The sequence below is a fragment of the Cricetulus griseus genome, chromosome 7 (assembly GCF_003668045.3).
Source record: "Cricetulus griseus strain 17A/GY chromosome 7, alternate assembly CriGri-PICRH-1.0, whole genome shotgun sequence".
NCBI classification, from domain to species: Eukaryota; Metazoa; Chordata; class Mammalia; order Rodentia; family Cricetidae; genus Cricetulus; species Cricetulus griseus.
Genome location: NC_048600.1, coordinates 20,434,244 through 20,453,290, shown reverse-complemented (window position 1 = coordinate 20,453,290; position 19,047 = coordinate 20,434,244). Strand labels below are relative to the sequence as shown.

General features: G+C 37.6%; 1 long non-coding RNA gene across 2 annotated transcripts; it reads left to right on the top strand.

Annotated features, from left to right (window-relative positions):
• Positions 1-8,691: 8,691 nt before the first annotated feature.
• Positions 8,692-12,960, top strand: LOC103162356. Of its 2 annotated transcripts, XR_004770861.1 has the most exons (3): positions 8,692-8,706; positions 9,871-10,048; positions 12,785-12,960. It is a non-coding gene; the product is annotated as an uncharacterized LOC103162356 (long non-coding RNA). The 2 variants fall into 2 exon arrangements; XR_003486977.2 differs by lacking the exon at positions 8,692-8,706 and having other exon boundaries at positions 9,625-10,048.
• Positions 12,961-19,047: the final 6,087 nt, after the last annotated feature.

Genomic DNA, 19,047 nt, shown 5'->3' with positions numbered 1-19,047 from the left:
TATTTTAAAAATTTATAAAAGCACAAGGCAACATGAAAAAGTGATTAAGAGAAATCAAAACAAACACAACAGGAGAAGCAAGTGCAGTGGCTTACAATTACTAGCATAATGCTTGTGATATCTTCACTCTTAAGCACAGACTTCATTTTAAAAATTATGATCAGATACCATTCCATAAAAATGGAAGTATGTTTGCAGGTCCAGAAGAAGCAAATATCAATCATAATCCCACAACAACTTTAGCCAACTAAATAGAAACCACCAATAGAGGAAAACAAAATGTAAATTCTAGAACCAAATATATCAGAATCAAATAATATGTTCACTGGCATTAAAAATAGAATAGAGCCAGAAGAAATATAAAAAATGGAAAATGCAGAAATAATATAAACTTTTCAACCATGAAAGAAATTATTGAAGAAATGAACAATGACTCCCAAAATGTGTGGGTATAAGACAATTTGAAATAGGTAGAATTGAAAGGTAAGATGATGGCTCAGTGTTTATGATGGCTTAATGTGCAAGCATGAGGACCTGAATTCAGATCTTCAGCACCCACACAAAAACTGAGCATAGCTATGTGTGCCAGTCACCCCAACTCTGTGGGATGCAAAGATAAGAGGATTGCTGGGCTACCAGCCTAGCTATAGGTTCAGCGAGAGACACCATCTTATGTCAATAAGGCAGAAAGTAAAAGAAGACCTGATGTCCTCTTCTGGACTCTGCATTCACGAGGTGTATGCACCCACATGTATGCATACACACAGAACATTCTCTAAATTAAAGAAATAAAATAGGTATAAATGAGATCCAGAATTAAAAAAAGGAGAATCTGAATGAGAAACTGTTGGAGTGGTAATAGCCATAGATTGTCTAATATGAATGAAAGATATCAACTAAGGTCCAGGAAGATAGTTTATTACTATATAGAAAAAGTAAGAAAATCATACCATATGCATCATAGTCAAAGTATTGAAAATCAAAGGTAAAAACAACTTCTTCTAAACAGATATGATGGGAGAGAAACATTACATATGTGCAACAGTAGAATTATGGCTATCTTCTCATCAGAAGCAATGTAGACCACACCAGTACCACATAAAACACTAACTAGATAACACTAAAACACATGTAAAGTGCTCACAGAACAAGTAAATTAACTTAGAATCCCATAATACTATATTATAGAATTTTATATATAAATAAATTATCCTCCAAAATAAATTAACAAAAAATTAAAATTATAATTTTATCCTTTATTTATTAGTAGTAGACATTTTATAATGAATTTAATGAACATTTACTATTGAGTCAGTCTTATATACTTTTTGGTATTTTACACACACACACACACACAAAGGGGGGAAGAGAGAGAGAGAGAGAGAGAGAGAGAGAGAGAGAGAGAGAGAGAGAGAATATCTACAAATACAGCAACAAGAATACAATAATCCATGTTAGAAGGAATGGATTTTAAAGTAAAAGCAGTGAATGATAGAAAGAGGAACTCATTCCCTCTCTAATCTCAGAGTCCTCTGGCTGTGGTTAGCTGAGAATTTGGGATTGAAAATTAAAACTAAAAACTAACATTATAATATATTAGATTATATATGGTTCTTTTTTGATTAAAAAATAGATGATCATGTGAAGTATTCCTGGATCCTCTCATAGACTATATAGAATCAATAATCTATAACCTTAGCTTTGTATAACGAGTTCTAAGAGCTTCAATTTCTTCATATGTCATGTATAAGAATAATAAAAACACAGAGACAGATATTGGGGTTCAAACTGGAGATTAGAAAAGCAAAGTAGCCAGCCACTTGAGAGTTCTCACCTCTACCAATGCTCAGATTGAAGCGGAGATCCATGGAACCTCAGACTGCTCCTGACTTCACCGCTGCTCAGATTCACTGAGACTGTCATGCTCTCCACCAAAATCCTCAACATGGCTGTAGACGCTTTCCTAGGTCTGAGACCTTGCTCCTGGCTTATATACCTCTCTAGTGGGATTAAAGGCATGAGCTCTGTTTCTTTTTCAGACTGATTCACTCTCATGTAACTCTGGTGGCCTTGAACTCATAGAGATTCATCTCTGTCTCCTGAGTCTTGGGATTAAACATGTGTGTGACCACTGTCCAGCTTTTATGGTTATGGCTAGCTTTACATTCCCATCTGCAGTAGCTTTATTAGATCATAAATAATATATCAACACAATGTCAGATAGGGGTGTTGTCTTTGTAATGACAATGTTATAGTAATTGAGTGAGACAATGAACAGAACACATCTTAATTCTTTTAATTAAAGGAGTTATTAATTTCTTATACTTGCCTCCTATTTTCATATTTTGATGTTCTTTTACTTTACTGCCTTTTAAATCTCTAATGTCTTCTTTATAAAATGCTTATGTCCTCTGTGAAAACCAGGGCTGCTTTTATCATGGAACCTAGAATACTGCATGCTTGATAGTATAGGAAAAGACAATTATTGAGCCTTGATTTTGTGAAAGATATCAGCAGATTGAGATGTAGTCAGGGATTTGATTTAGTTCATCATCTTTCAAACAGTCAACCAGGGGGCTTCATGGACAGTTTGTGAAAAGGGACTGATTGCTTCCAGCAGGTCTTTAAGGGAAGCTAGTACCAGTCTGCCCTAGTAGCACACTGTACCCAGGAATGAACACAAAAACAGGTCACTCAAGGTGAGGCAGCTGACCCGGAAAAACAAAGCATTCATTTCCTTGTTACTTGCAAGGTAATTGAAATACACTATTAGCATAAGAATGAAATAAAATAGCTGGCTGAAGAAGTAGGTTGAAATTTCAATATCTCTTCTGGGGAACAGCAATTCAACAGCACTGAAATTTCTGAAACTTTCTGTTAGTGAGATTGGTGACCTTGTGATTCATCTAGACAATTGGCAGCACGTAGTGTGAGGTGAATACCCTATATTTGGTCTGAAAAGCAATTGGATTTTCACAAAGTGCAGGCAGACAACTTAAATGTGCATCAAATGGTTAGGAAACAGCTGAGTTTTGCAAAGTGCACAGTGTGGGTCATTTCTAGTGGAGCTTCCAAAAAACAAATCATTGAGAATAGGGAAGGGGGTTGGGTTGGCTGTGAAAGATTGCACCTTTCTTCATTCATCCCTAGCAAAGCAATCATACCATGGCAGACAGTGAGAAAAGGTAAGACACTTAGGTAGGAAAGATGGGGAAGCATTTCCTGTGTCATGGATTTCTGTTTTGCTAAGGTTGACCGACATTACGGGGAATCTTTCAGTTGGCCCATATTCATGTTATGTCATTTACTTCCCACAGTCTGACATGTTCAGTGGTATGATTTCCAGGGTGCAAGGCATTTAAGTTGGCAGCTGGGTGTATGGGCCTCATGGGGAAGAGCTGAGATTTGTAAGTGGGAGCTCAGAGTGAGAAGTCACTCAACACTACTGCCACTCAGACACTTCCTGCTCTTGTGCCTTAGGTTAGTTCCTTGCTGCTGTAGCCTGCTCCTACTCCTAGAACCCCACTGTCTTTATTGTCTTCACTCATCAAACTGCTGATTCATGGGAAAGAAACAAAATACTGCACCACAGGCAGTATTGCGTGCTTACCACTAACCAGTAATTCTTAGTGTTCATTGAAGAGGAATCCATGTTTTACTAGTCATTGCCCTTTATATTGACCTTCGGAAGTATTTTCAATATTGAATTCCAAGGATCTGCCACAAAACCTGCTGCATCAACACCAAATCCTTTGAAAGTATGTAAATGCCCCTATGTTCTCTGTCTAGTTCCTATGTTGTCCTTAATTTCTAGATACTTCCAGAATATTCTTGTAAATCATGTTTTATAGAAATTTCAGTGACACTCCTTTGTGAGGTTGCATAAAAAACTTTGTTCAAGCAAAGTATTTGTTATAGCCTATTGAAAATTTCTATTTTTCCATCTCATTTCCCGGTTATATTGTACAGTTCCTGAAGGCAGGGGTTATGAACAATTTGATGGGCTATTCATACTGTTTAGTATAGAGTCAGAGTAAATTTTTAGTGAGAAAAATGACTACAGTTCAATTTTTGATTCATTTGACAATATTTTAGAGTACCTATGATGTACTAAGCTGTACATTGGGCTTTGGAAATGCTAAAACAAACTAACAATAGCTACTGCTGTTAAATAGCTCACTGAGAAACAGGGAAACAAATATTTAAACAAAGATAATACCCTGTGAGTTAATGTGGATGAAAGTGTGGTACTGTGGGAGTTCTGAGTACTATACCAAAGAAATCAGGAGCGTATCTCCAGTTGCAGAGCCAAGAAAATTCTATTTCATCTCTGAAACTCCCACCTTTGTCCTTAGCTGAAGGGCTTATGTCACTGCATAGCAGCGAATGTCATTCATGTTTGAATTAATGACATTAATTCAAAAATCACCAGTCCTCTCCAGTGAAGATGGAAGATGACCTCATACAAATGAGTTTTCCTTGCCAGACTTTCCTCCTTTTATATTACAGACAAGGAATACTTCTCCCTTCATCGCAAGATTGCTGTGAAAATGAAATGTGAGGTAGAATAATGTTACATTCAGCAATTGATGGCTTGATTTTTGTTTTCATTACAATCATCACATTCCTTGGAAAAACCAATCTTTGTAAGTCAGAGATGAGTCTTTTCAAAGACACTAGAGTACATAATAGCAGCCCCAGTCCTCAGATTCATTTCATGCCCATGCCTTAACAATTTATGCCTGGGACACAGGATGTAGGGAGGAGATGGAGCCCTCTAGACTCCTTGGAACTGCATGCATTGGAAAGTGCCAAATCATTTGAATTAAATGGTAAAGGTATCCTAGGATTTGTCTCTAAATGTTCAGGGGAGACTCCCTGAGTCCTGGGAACTGGCAAAAGGAAAGCTCTCTACTCTCTCCAAAATAACAGCAGGAGACTTGTGGAGGTACAACTCAGCTCTCTGAAATAGATGAGAAAAACAGACTGAAAGGCATACCAGCATCTCCTATGTTTAGTGAAAGCTGTGACTCTGATGGGTTCCTCCATCGCATTTGTAGCCTACTAATGCTTTTTCCTGGACGTTTCTGAATGCCTCTCCCACTCCCAGAGATTGAGGGATACAGCCCTGGCTCACCACAGCCAACTCCACTGTATGGTCCCTTCTGGAAAATTTCACCAACTTCTAAATAAATAGCGGTTCTTGAGTTGTAAGTTCACAACCTAAGCCATCCTCCCCAGCCGTTCTTATGTCTTCAAAGCTGTAATTCTACTGACCAATCAACTCCCAGCTTAGAATTCCTCACTGATTTGTTTTATATCTCCTGAGTTTTGCAAATGTGTTTCATTTCAAGGGAGGACACATTGGACGAAACTAACCTGTCTCATCTGCAAAAAGAGGACTCTTGGTAGCACTTCCCTCTGGGCTCTCCTACAATTCCTACTTGCTCTTGATTTAGAGTCTGTCACTGTGCATGCGCATCCACTGTTCCCAGCAAGAAATCTGATATTCTCATGCAGCCCCAACACCTTCACTGGCTGCCTCCCCTTTTCTCTCTCCCTGTTCTCACCCCACAGCCTCCAAGGACCAACACCACACATTTCCCCTGTCAATTCTTGGCCTAGCACTTGCTTAACTCCTCCATCCTGCCCTCCCTCTGTCCCCCTCCTGGTGACCCTAAGCTGTAAAATGCTATAGTATCTCAGGCTTGGGCTCCTTATCTGGCCACAAATTCTTTTCTTCTCTTTCGAAGACAGTGGAGAAAGAATGTTCATTTATAATGTTTGACTCTACCGTGTTTCCGTCCAGCCCCTTTCAATGGACACTTTTGCTCATGTTGACATACAGATGAAACATCATTTTATCACTTGTCCCAAGAGACGTGGTATTTCCACAGAATTATTTGGGATCAGATCTTCAGGTTATAAAAGATGGGGGATAGTTTTAATGAAGCTGGTGATGGGCTGTATATCAAAGCAAAGGGAAGTGGGAGTCATTGGCTGCTTTGAAGACAGTATCCTCCTTCCAAAATGGAATTCCTGGCATGATCTGCATACTCTTGGGTTTCCTTTTCTCTTCCATTCCCAGGACTGTAGGAAAGAGTGATTTCATGTTATTCAGATCTATCACCATCAATGCTTTGTTGTCTTCTAGGCTTTGTAGTATGCAGTGATTGGAGCCTATGGATCATACAAAGCTTCAGAATAAGAAAAGTGACTAATTCCTACAAACTCTCTAAGAAACCTCATTCATAATAAGAACTTACATGGATTTTGGATCTCTCTAGAAGATGTACTCAAATATTCTTATGTGACCTCAAAAGCTGCCTTACCTACTCTGTAAATGATAGCCTTTAAATGAATGACAATGTGGTCAGAGGAAGTCCCACCTCTACTTATTAGCATGAAAATTAAAGAAGACACAGGACAGGTAGAAATACAGTTATTTCTTTAATGCAGAAATGCTTGCACCCACTGGCACAAATTCTTTGGTGGTTAGAGGAGAAATTATAGTCATGATTTTGCACAGAGTTTGAACTCAAAATAGCTGTTATTTATACAAGAAGGCCTTTATAACTTTCCCTATGTGGGTTATATGTGTATCTTGAAGATCATTGTTGCATGGTGGGAGGTTATGTCCACAGTGTTTGGGTGTCAAAATAGAGTTAACTTCTGATCAAATGGTGCAGCCAGGAGGTTCAGGAATCATGCATGATTTACACCAATTCACCTCATTTCCCATCTTCCCATTAAGCCACACTACCTTTTATGATGTTCATTTTTACATATTCCTATACATATTTTTTAGACTCAACCTCTGGGCTGGGTGCTAAACTCAGTACTAGTGATTCAGACTTAAGTGGGCCTGGCTTCTTGCTTCAGTGGGCACATAGTATTTCCTATTCTTGGTATGATTGTGGCTCACTCCTATTTTGTTTATAGAAGTGTATATGTGTGTTTGCCTTGAAACTTGGATTTTTTTGAAATGTCTCCCATGTTTCTTCCTTTTATAAATAATATGAGCCACATGGGATATAAGGCACCAAATTATTTTATGAAACATTCACAAAATAATATGTGTGATCATTCATTTTATAGTAAAGTTCATGTACAGATTGTAAGGAATTAAACTGTTGAAAATAGTCTGAATGTCAAAAATTATTATGCATATATACATATATGTAGACAAATACATTCATACAAATGTATAAAGTACATATATATGTGTGTGTGTATGTATTTAAGGATTATTAGGAGGAGTATTTTCTGGAAATTTTACTTTCTTGGTGTAAGTAAATATTATATTCTTCTAAGTGGTCCCTTTCTCAACAGACTGATTAGTCATTAACCCTTGGATCATTGTAATAACAGGGAACCTGATGGTTTTTGGCTTGTAGAATTTCCGCATCCATGTTCATTGCTTATCCTAAAGACATTGGCATAGGACATGCTCATGAAGGGATATATATCTATATCTCTAGATATCTATCTATCTATATCAAGTATATACCTATACATATACTATATATATATATATATATATATATATATATATATATAGAGAGAGAGAGAGAGAGAGAGAGAGAGAGAGGAGTGTGTGTATATATGTGTGTGAAGCCATTCAGATATTTGAACAATTGTACTAACAGAGACATGCATGTGATTGATTTCTCAAAGTAATTTGTGTTAAAATTTCAACATGTGAAACGGCACTGGGTTTTTTAAGATATTTTACTCACAAGTATAACCTGAATTCCTGGAGGCTCAACCTTGCAATGTTTAAGTAAAATCAATCCTTTTGAGATGCTATAGAAGCATAGAGATGTGCTCCATTCTTGACATCTGTTTGAAACAAAGCATTGTGCTACTGAGGAAACTCACCAGGGAGTCTTTAAACAGGATATACTTTGATTATGATCCGAGGAAGAACTGATAGTGAGAGATTAAAACATTTCTGGGGTAATTTACAGCTTCCTGCATTTTTCAAGTTACTCTATTTTATGTCTTCATGATCAGTGATTTATATATGCCAAGGCAAGAAAAAAATGGTCAGAGATTTTCTCTGCTACTGAGACTCTTGGTTGATTTAAGAGAGTATACTACCTCATGCTGTACCAAATGGAGCCATGATCTGTAGAATTCTTATAGCCTCAAGGCCCATCCCTACATCTTGTCAACTTTTATAAGCAATAATTTTCAGAACTCCTGCTTAGGATCAGAATAAGTGTACAAATAATTAGAAGAACAGGATAAAGACAGATAAGACAAGAACAGGAGAATAAAATGGAATGTCTACTGCACCACAAATGCTAAGATTAGCATCAGCAATTAATAATACTGGGTCTTCTGTAATTCTTGTGTGTATGTTAATAGGATCCAACTCAGGAAATGCCTATTAAACCATGTGGCAAGCACTTTGTGAGATACTATGAGGTTAAAATACTAAGAGGTTAGAAAGATGAATCTGATTGAACCTTGTATGCCTAGTTAGGGAACTCCAAAGACAGTCATTACTGACAAAACAAAGCAAAACAATGTGACTACAATATAAAAAAGAGTATTATGGCAACAAAACCTGCAGTTTAGAGACTGGAAGACCCGGATGGAGGAAGAACAATATAAAATGGGTTTCCTGGGCAAGGTGAATTTGGAGAGGTGAATATGGAAAAAGAAAAGACATCCTGACGAAATATACCATGAACAGAGGTATGGAGATGGTATGTGACTGTTCTGCCTAGAGAATGAAAGTTCTCTGAGGAGATGGAATGGAGTCCTTCATTTCATTTGTGCAAACTGTATCAAGGAGAGACTGCAGTGGAATTAGGATTTTGTCAGTATATGTTCTCAGTGCCAACCTGGAACATGACTTACAATAAAGCCTGATGTGCACTGACTTGCATCCCACCCACAGCTCTTTGTTTCTCTGAAATGCCACTCCATGGTCCATTGTGCTAGGAGGCTTCTTTCCACAGAGAGTGATATCTATGGAAAAGGATAAACCTGTAGAACAAGTTCCTGCTGGACAACAAAGAACAGAGCACGCCCTTACCTCCCTCCCTCCCTCCCACCCTCCTCCCTCCCTCCCTCCTTCCCTCCCTCCCTCCCTCCCTCCTCCCTCCCTCCCTCCCTCCCTCCCTCCCTCCCTTCTTTTCCTCTTTCCCTTTCACCTCTTCTAGTTTTGCGGCAGAGAGGAAACTCTTGACATATGTTCAAGTTTCCAGAATCTTTTCACTTTTGACCTAAATCTCTGTATTCAAAAATTATGACTGATGTTTGTTGATGATGACCATGGGTCCCTGTGTGTCTTACATATCATGGCTATAGAGGACACTGGAAGAGTGCTGTACCATTTGTATAAATTACTCCTTGTGCTCTAGTAGTAATTAAAATGACTGGGCTTGGAGTCATTAACTAGGGTTTTAGCCCTGACCTGACCAACACATAGCTTTGCAATTTCTGACCATGTAGTTCATCCATTTGAATTCTTTATTACATAGTAAATCACTTCATTCTATTTGATCATCAGGGGGGTTTTCCAACTCTATTTTCTCTTGTCATTCTTTTAGAAAGACATGCTGGTACTATCATTTTTCAAGCATGATGAATATTAGACTGGCATATTTTCTGTTTTTTCCTCTTGATTTCTTTGTTTTCTTTTCATTTATTCTTCCTATCTTTCACATCATGCATCTTGGTCCCTTTTATTTCCCTGTCCCTGCATATCTACCCTCTGCCCTTGCAATTTAAGAGAAAAAAGAAAAAAAACAAGAAGGAAAAACTCAATCTCGTCATGGTAGCTGTAGTGTGATACAGTGAGTCATGCAGTAAACCCTTTACCCATATATCTTCACTTGCAAGTGTTCATTGCAGAGTCATTGGTATGGTTTGAGGCCTCTGGTTTCTGCTACACTGTTGATGCTGGGCCCTGACTGGGACTCATCTTGGATATCTTGTTGTTGCCTTGTGTTGTGGAGATCCTACATCTTTGAGTCTGCAGAACTGGCCCCTACACATGCTCCAGAAGATCGTAGATTGGACTGATGTTGGGGTGAGTCAAGTCATAACCCTGGTTCTGGGCTTGGGTAGTTAAAGGGTTGGGCTGCCTGCCAGCTCTCCCCTGTCTTCACCACAGGGCGAGCTCTCCTGCATTGTCCTGATGAGTTCTCAGGGGGTAGGACCAAGACTGGCAAGTTTTTTACATTTCATTTTGAATTTTGTATTAAATATACTTTTAATGGCTATTATTTAGATGTGATAAGGTAAACTTTTTAAACAATTGTATCCTTAAATGTGTACTTCTAATGTAAGATTCTCCCCTTACCTCTCCCTCAGTGTGTACACACACGTGTGTGAGTGTGTGTATATGTGTGTGAGTGTGTTTATGGTGTTTGAGTTTGAACCCAGGACCTTCAGAAGGCTAGGAAGCACTCTACCAACAACTTATGTCTCCAGTTCTTAATGTGAATCTTTAAACTTTCCAAAGAGAAAGAAAAGTATTTTTTGTTAACATTTGACAGGAGTGCTTAGTTTACATTTTGGAAATCTTTGCAGAGGAGGTAGCATCCTGTAGTTATTAAACCAAACAGCTATACTAAGAAATCCTTGCCTAAATTGGGTGTTTGCTGTGAGTTTGGCTGTGGAATGTTGGCTGATATTTATGCAGTTGTGAAGTAATTTAGCTCTATCCTGAAAGTAGCAGAGCATTAAAACAGAGAGAGTACAAGAATCCTGTCCCCAGGGAACTTAGATGTCTTTTATTTTAAGGAGGAAAAGTTAAAAAAATCAATTTGGAATATAGTAGTATAATGTAGCATAAAGCAGCATTAAAAAAGAGAATGGCCCCATATTTAGTGCCCCACAAATGGAACTTCAGAAAACCACAGTAGCTCTTAAATGGTGCATTGCAAATATAAAAACATGATCCTGTCCTGAAAGCACTCCTTCAGGGTGGGTAGATCTTCCTGCCTTTTAGGCCTTGTGTTTCTCAGGAGTAAACCAAGTCATGCACAAACCTTTTATAGAGTGAGGCATAAATTGTTCCATTATGCCTGGGGAAATATGGAGACTAAGCTAAGTGTTCCAGCAAAATTTTAAGCTAATTGAATCAGTAAGGGAGAGCTTAGAGAGGGGAGGATTTTTAAGTCTAGCCCTTTGCTTTGGTTGATGATGGTAGAGGTTAATATGCAAAGGAGTGACAAATGGTGGTTTGCTTGCCTGTGTTTAATAGTGTTAAGGGAAGGATGGATTATAGTTTGTAACACACACAGACACATACAGAAAGACAGACAGACAGACAGACAGACAGACAGATAGACAGACAGACACACATACCACTTCTGTGTGTGGTGACCAGTGACCAGAATATTAAAATATACACTGAATATAAAGGGTTACTGATAATCCTTTACAGAATTGACCCACAAACAGATATTATTTGGAGTAAACAATAAATCAGAAGACAAATTAGTATAATTTTTTCAAATTAAGTAATGGGACATTCTCTGTGTGAAGTTAAACATTCATCAGTACCCACTAGCTTTTGTGCAAAGTTATGTTAAAAATACATTTCTGCTAATGGATATTTTGCTTTTAATTATGAGACAAAATTTTGTGAAGCTGGAGCAGTCACCTTTGTATTAAGATACAAGTAAATTTTAGAATTTAAATATAAATTGTTATGTTTGTTCTTTGGTAAGCACATATAAAATGCAATAATATCCCAAGAAAGTCAGAGGCTTCAGTTTTACCCGTTGCATGCATATAAAATTTTATTACTTTTAAAAAATACTTTACTACCTTTTATTTGTGTTATGTATACTGCATACTTGCGTGGTGTTCACTGTAGCAGACATGTAGACATGAGACTTGCAAGTATTATTTGCTGGACTTAATGATCTCCTTCCAGCTTTCTGTCCATCCATCTTGAAGGGGAGCACTTTCATGTAGAACTGGGAAATAATGCCAACACACTCTGTAAATGTTACATTTGGAGTTGTATATTAGAGGGGGGCTTAAAAGTTACAGTAGATGTGTGTGTGTGTGTGTGTGTGTGTGTGTGTGTGTGTGTATGTGTGTGTGTGTGTGTATGTGTGTGTATTGTGTTTGTGTGGAGGTGCTCCTGAATATTTGACTAAGTTATGGCTATTTATCAAGACTGTGAATACAATAAGTGAAAGCAACTTAAGGAATAGAAGTTGAGTTATCTTCAGCCTGATACTGGTTCATAACATCAAAGGCATCAGAACGGCTGAGATGTTTAGCCACCACCTTCCTTCCTGTCTCTGCTTTTACTTGTGTTGTTGGTTTACAATTGTTGCAAGGAAAACTAGTGTGTGGTTTAAACACAGGTTTTACACTTTAAATTAAGACTCTAATCTTGGTTTTGGAGTGGCAAATTCCTAAGATAACTTTGTAAAAATTGAGGTCACTCCAGCGGGGCACAAATCAATCCCAAGTGCTTTAATTTTCATCTGAACGCATAAAGAGTAAAATGTCCTGTTTCCTTTTTATCTTTTCTGTTTGTCTTTGTTTTGGGGAAAATTATTTCCTTATCATGGCTGCAGACACAGTGTTTGCTTGTGTGTGAACAGCGGCTGGATACTATTGGTTTTAGGACATTCTCTGAGGTTTAGCCATATGGGGTGGGAGAGTGGAGCTTTCCCACATTTTAAAGCAAACAATGTTAGTAAAATTGACAATCAATATACTTGATTATTGCACTATTTAAATGCTTTCAATATGAGTACTTGCTGTTAATGTTGTACCATTTTGTATATTGAAACAGTGGGCATCGATTGGAGGACTATGGAACTCCCATCTCATTGGAGATCACAGCTAAAGGAATTCTTTGATGAAATAGTCTGAAGTTACAACCCAAATGTGTTCCCTTTTGAAGGAGATTATGTGAGAATGTGATGTATTAAATATTCATTTTCCAAATAAAAAATTTGAAACTCAGAAGAGTATAAAATCATTGCTTAAAAGGAGTAGAAATTGCTCTGCAAATTTAAAAACTGGTAAGTTCTCTGACAAATAACAGCTTTTTAATTTGTTTCTTTGCTTGAGATCCAGTCTCATTGTATACCTCAGGCTACTCTGGAACTGTTTGTAGACCAGGATGGACCCTCCAGCTCATAAGCTTCTTGCCTTGGACTCCTGAGTGCTGGTGTTAAAGGTGGAGAACACTATACCCAACACCTTTCAGGACAAGTAATATGAAGAATGAGCTGGGCTCCAGAGCACTTATTAATTTCCACAGAGCAAAACCATTCCTTTTCCAACCATCCATCTATCTACAGGATCTGTCCCTTCCATGCTACTTCCCCAGGGCCCACAGTATCCTGTTTATTTTTCTCTTCCTGGATTGTATTAATATATTAACTTGCATTTTTATATAATCATCTGTTTAGCAAGATACTGAGATCTCCAAGACCACAAGCAGGGTTTTATTTAACGTTCTGTCCCAAGATTGCTCTCCTGGTGGGAAGAAGAAAAGCCATTCAAGTAGGTTTCCATGCAAGATGCTTTCAATGCCTCCAGCACTTTCAGTTGTTAGCATCACTTTCTCGTTCCTTCGCATTTGCTACATATACCATCATAAGGGATATATTTTTATAATACAAACTAATCTATTAATATCAGGGAGGTGACTCAGTGGGTTGAGTAAAAGTACTTACTGCACATATGTGATATACTGTGTTTTAGTCATGAACCCCATGATAGAAGAGGTAGGACTCCTAAACGCTGTTCTCTGACCTTGCCACACTTATTGTGGTACATGTGTATTCCCACACTCACATACAAGCAAGCAACAATAATGAACAAAGTTAAATTCAATGCTTATTTCCCTTATGAAACATACATTGTATAATAATAAGTATATTGATATATGCATTTTAGCTATGTTTGCATATTTTCATGAGTGACACTTACAGTAAACTATCTGAACTGATTATTGTACCCACTGTAGAATTGAGAAAAATGCATGTTCAGAAAGATCAATGGGTTGCCCAGGGCCACAAAAGCCAGTGAACAAACACAAAAAGAGTCTACATGCTTATACATTATTCTATGGTGTTACTTACTTATTAGTAGTGGAAATAATACATAAATACAGGGATATGTATGGAATCTGACAGCCCTATGGTAGAGGATAATGTCTTGTCATAATTGTCAAAGATTTATGTCATTTATTTCCTTAGTATTTAACATATGTTCTTTCTTCCTTTCATAAGGAGACCATGTATGAATGAATGAATGAATGAATGAATGAACGAACAAACACCATATCTGTTGCTGGAGTTTCTTTTAAGGCCAGGTTCCCCCACCCTTCTAAGCCCCAAATAAACACATGGGTGCTATATTAATTCATAAATTTTTGCCGATGGCTAGGGTGTCTTGTTTGCTAGCTCTGTTTCAATTATTAATCCATAACTACTAATTTATATATTTCTACATGGCTTTGTTTTACGAGAGGACACTTGGCAATTCTATCTTCCCAGTTTCTACATGACATCTCTTCACAGTCCCTCTTTGCCTAACTTTCCCAGAATTCTTCTCATCTCCTAGTCCCGTCCATCTTCCTGCCTCTATTGGCCAAACAGTGTTTTATTCATCAACCAATAAGAGAAACATATATACAGAAGGACCTCTCCCATCACATAGCCTTTTATTATATATGTAATCCTGGATTCCAAGTTGTGTTATCATATCTCTTTTACCAGATGTAGGTAAGTGTTAAATCTTAGAATCACTTCATGACACCAAGAGTACCTGATGAACAAAGAACACTGTACTATTATGGAATTGGGTTTGTAATCGAGGCATGATTTGTGTACTGATGGTCTCTAGCCTATTTCTGACTCTTCTGATGGTTATCCAGGCTGCTGTTTTTAGGACGGCAGTTGATGCAATGTTGGGATATAGGAGTTCACATACAATGATATCGAGGCATCTCAAGTCATAAAGCAAGGGAAAAATTGGTCCAGAAGGGCATTATGACAGGATAGTCTTTCATGAATGAATAGCTATGTTACTTGCATCTAACTCTGTATGAGGAGGATGAACTCAAGGATTTCTGTACTCTGAGCTTCTTCATATTTTCTTAAGTTTGTCTAAAAATTGATATGTATTATATAGCATAAAGGGTATGAGGAAGGAGGCTAATGGTACTAATGGAATTAGGGACCAAAGACCTATGCTAATGTTATGAATTATGTGGCTGAGGGAAATTAATCATCCTAATCCAGAGTACAGTTCCTTTACTTATAAAATATGAAGGCTAAGATACAATAATTTGCTCAATTTTTCTTCCCTCCTAAACTGTTTAAGTCTTAGGTGGTTTTGATTTAGATAGTAAATGTCCAAAGTTTGACTGTTTAATTTGTTAAGGATGACTTTGATCATGGGCTTGAGTTTTTGAAAACCCACTTCAATTTCTATGAACAATGATCAGCAATAACTTTTTCATTTTGTTATAGTAATGATTTCAAATATGCAGCACTTAGTGCCTAGCATGTGTTCACTCCATAGAAAATAGGGAATATTTTATAAACTGGAGGCCACATATGTCTTTAATTATCCCAGGACTTCTTGAAAAAGTTATGTAGGATTCCCCATGTACTTATGCTATGTAATCTACACATTAGTTTCCGAGGCTGCCATCATATATTTAACATGAATTTATGAGTTAAAATATACTTTTTCTCTAGCTCTAAAGGCTAGGCATCCCACATTCAAAATTTGACATCATAGGTTCCTTCTAGAAGCTCTGAGGTAGATTCTCTTTTGTCTGTGTCTCTTAGCTTCTGGTATTTGATCAAAATCTTTTTGGCCTGAAGGCATCATTGCCCAAATTCTGAATCTGTCTTCATGTGGCTATCTTCCACCAGTGTATCAAGTCTCTGGGACTCTACATGCCCTTCCTGTAAGGATGCCAGCAGTTGAATTTAGAGCCCACTCAAGTCCAGTGTTGTCTCATTTAAAACAAATCATCAAAGACAACTATTTCCAAGTAGGATTATGTCTTTGTGATATGGGCATTAAAGGTTCAGAAAATACTTTTGGTCAACACAACTCTAACCATAATAGCTTACAGTGAACTATAAAAATCTAAAATGGTACAATTGTCATTTCTGATTGTAGTGCTCATGGGTTCTTCAGAGTCAGAATATGAATGAGCCTTCAGGCCACTGTAATTTTTCTGCAGACTTTTTGTTCCTAGAAGCCAACAAAGAAGATTTGAGAGTATCATCAAATCATAAATTTGCAAAGTCATTTGACTTTTCCAAATTTGGGCTACTATTTGTGTTGCTCATTGAGTTTTAGTTTTCACTGAAAATTTTATTTCTATCGGATCCTAGGAATAATGAATGCAAAGTACAGTTAATTATCCTAATGTTCCAGGGAACTTAAAAATAACCCATGTCGTTAGGTGGCTGCTGCTTATGTATCTGATTGGTCATTAAGTAAGAAACCAGAGATGGGTGATTTATCTGATGTCCTCTGGACCGACAATTGTGTGGGCCCTGTCTGCCAACTGCTTGGGAATACTTTACCTATAGCTATTTGGGTATCAGCACTGGTTCTCTGTGGTGGGATGGATGCCAGTGTGTCAGTCCTTCTTAATCATTCAGCAGCAATCCCCTAATGGAAAGCTCTTTAACCCTATGCCTTCAATTGCCACTGGCCTAGAAAATGTGAATTTTGGGGGAGTAGTTTTAAGATCCCCAAGATATATAGATTTCACAAGAATGCCAAAGAACTGTGATATTTGGGAATGGCTGTGGGCTAAGAAAAATATATTTCCTAAGAGCTGACTTTTCTCTGTTCCCCAAATATATGAATTAGTGATCCCATGTGTGAGTTGTAGGGCCAGAACATGACTATGTCTCACATGCTATCTTCAATTTATTTTCTCTGTGTCCAACACATTTGGAAAGGAATATTTTCTTGTTGGCTGAATTAGAATCTCACTCTTACTGTCTGTTTGCTAAGTATCCATCTTTTCCCCTTCTCATTCACACTTATGATATGTTCGTAAATATATTTTCTTGGATCAGTAGTGTAGGTCAAGGTTTGGCACTGAAATTGATTATTTCTTTTGTGATTATTGTCATGTATTTGTTATAAAATACTGTGATGATCACAAAGCACTTTCTAGGCTCCAAATCTATCTGTCTCTCTTCCATTCATCCATCTGTATATCTATGTATTGTCTGTGTATCTTTGTACCTCTCTCTTCTATATTTTATCCATCTGTAATAATATTCAGTTTCTCTCACTATTTTCAAATATTTTAAAGAACCAAAATATTCAATGAACAAATTTGAAAGGCTAGAAATATAAACAACGGGAGAATTATTTTTCCACTAATAAAAGCGATAATTTTCTTCTTCTTTTTTTTTTTACCTTTGTCTTCATTGGTCTTAAATTCTCATCTTTCATTAGGCCTTATAGATCCTACTAGATTTCAATCTTTGTTATGAGCACTCTTTCCCTCCAGTCTGGTCCCACAGCCCCCTTCTCCCAAATGAATGCACAGATGCTATATTAATTATGAAACTATTGGCCAATGACTTAAGCTTCTTATTGGCTAGCTCTGTCTTAATTATTGACCCATTTCTATCAATCTAAGTATTTCCATGTGGTCTTATCTTACTGGAGAAGGATCTGGACCTCTTACCCCTTTGCAGTCTCATATGGTGTCTGACTCTGACTACATTTCCCAGAATTCTCCTTATCTCCTAGGCCAACCTTTCTTGCTGCCCTATTGGCCAACCGTGTTTTATTCATCAACCAATAAGCAAAACATATGTAGAGAAGAAATCCACATAAATCTTTTTTATATTTAATTATTTTCCCTTTGTTGTATTTTCCAGTCTTCCATTATTCCCTCTGTGTTTTCTCTCTTCTAACCTTTCTCCTGCACCCCTTCTGCTCTTCCTTGTCTCTTTTCCTCTCCATCTCTTTCATGACTCAAGAAGAATTTAAGATGAATCACAAGAAACAGAGGGTGGAGAAGAAGAAGGAATAGAAGAAAGAGAAGAAGAGAGACGAGAGAGAGAGAGAGAGAGAGAGAGAGAGAGAGAGAGAGAGAGAGAGAGAGAGAGAAAGAGAGAGAGAGAAAGAGAGAGAGAGAGAGAGAGAGAGAGAGAGAGAGAGAGAGAGAGAGAGAGAGAGAGCTCAAAGGAGGGACAAGTGAGCCTAAAGTAGCAAGATAAGTAAATGGAAGCAAACAAGATGAGGCTCAAGACTAGAAGAACCTATTATTATGGGACACAGATTTAACCTCAAATGTCCCATGGATAAATTTAAAAGGCATGACTATACATAGCATGCACTGACCCTAAGTTGCTTAAGACAATGGGAAGGAAATCCGCATTTGGAACTATGTTGGATTCATTACCTTTCAGCCTCTGTAACAAAACAGCCAAGATAATGATTTTCTAAACAGAAGAATCCATTTTTTACGCATGCTTTGGGAGGTTCTGGTACATTACTTCAAGACTGTGGTGAGGTAACTAGATGGCAGTGGTGGAGAGCATGAAGTAGACATAAACCAATTATATTTTAAAGCAAAATTACAAAACAAGATATAGTTCCCCAAACATAAGGACTACCCCACAAGATCCACTTCACAAAGGCCTTACAAATTCCCAGCAGTGTCACTCTGTAGACTAATTAATTACTGCATGAAATTTTGTAACAAACCCATCCACACCATTACATAAGGCAAGGCAAAGATTTCTTAATTTAATCAGTGGCCCCAAGTTGGCCTTTATTTAGTTAAGCCTTTAGGTATCATGATTTCAATTCAATGGGAGGAGCAGAGGTGATACTCCATGGAGGCACTGAACCACTCACTGCTAAGCTAAAGCCTAAATCTCTTCTGCATTGGTGACTGACTGATGGTGAGAACTCAGGTTCTGAAGCCTACATCCAGTGTCCTGTGTCACATGCCCTGCCAATGTATAAAGCTAGGATCACAGGTAAATCTCATCTCTTCAAGGAAACAATGAAGAACAATTGACTTATGTAGGCATAAGT